The 277-nt window shown below is 36.8% G+C and overlaps 1 protein-coding gene across 1 annotated transcript in view; it reads right to left on the reverse strand.

The window, feature by feature from the left end:
- Positions 1 to 277, reverse strand: part of mrps27 (mitochondrial ribosomal protein S27) — a 22,360-nt gene that overhangs the window by 803 nt on the left and 21,280 nt on the right. The window lies entirely within an intron of this gene.

The raw sequence follows: 277 nt of genomic DNA on the forward strand, positions 1-277 counted from the left end.
ATCGGCCTTTTTTTTACTCCCTAATATCGGTATCGGCCCCAAAAAACCCATATCGGTCGGGCTCTAGTATCTATAGTTGAAATGGAACAGCTTATTGAACCTTTAGAATAAAATATTTGCACATATGTGACCCTGGAGCACAAAACCAGTCATAAGGGTCAGTTTTTTTAAATTGAGATGTATGCATCATCTGAAAGCTGAATACATAGCTTTCCATTGATGTATGGTTTGTTAGGATAGGACAATATTTGGCCGAGATACAACTATTTGAAAATCT

The sequence above is a fragment of the Sinocyclocheilus anshuiensis genome, unplaced genomic scaffold, assembly GCF_001515605.1.
Source record: "Sinocyclocheilus anshuiensis isolate Anshui unplaced genomic scaffold, SAMN03320099.WGS_v1.1 scaffold479, whole genome shotgun sequence".
In the NCBI taxonomy this organism is placed as follows: Eukaryota; Metazoa; Chordata; class Actinopteri; order Cypriniformes; family Cyprinidae; genus Sinocyclocheilus; species Sinocyclocheilus anshuiensis.